Source organism: Trichechus manatus, unplaced genomic scaffold (assembly GCF_000243295.1).
Source record: "Trichechus manatus latirostris isolate Lorelei unplaced genomic scaffold, TriManLat1.0 scaffold00232, whole genome shotgun sequence".
Lineage (NCBI taxonomy): Eukaryota > Metazoa > Chordata > Mammalia > Sirenia > Trichechidae > Trichechus > Trichechus manatus.
Genome location: NW_004444168.1, coordinates 3,333,053 through 3,333,595, shown reverse-complemented (window position 1 = coordinate 3,333,595; position 543 = coordinate 3,333,053).

The window sequence follows — 543 nt, the reverse complement described above, 5'->3', positions numbered from 1 at the left end:
TATGGTCTTCAGAAGTAGAAGCCTTTAAGATCTTGATGCCCTGAAATAAAAATATATTTAGTTTTTTTTATTTTTTAATTAAAAAAATAGGCATTTACAGTTTATAATTTTTATATTCTTAGTCATCTTCTTGATTTATCCTTCAACTACATTAAGAGATCTTCTTGGCATATCCCCATGAAGAAAATACTTATTTTGTGTTAATCTTTGCTTAGCAAAGTTAATTGCTCATAAGTACATATTTATAATGTATTTGTCAATTGTTACACTGCATAGTTATCACTCTATGTTGTTTTAATCAACAAAGACTAGGATTTGTCTTAGGAGAATAATTGGCTGAGCCTTCATAGGAGTTGAGGAATAATAGTGCACAGCTAATAAATGAAATCGGAATAAAGGCCTGGTGATCTACTTCTGAAAATCAGCTAATGACAACCTTATGGATCACGGTGGTCTGATCTACAATGGATAATGGGGGTGGCTAAGGACATGGCAGCATTTTATTGAGTTATGCATGTGGTTGCCATGAATTGAGGGCAGACT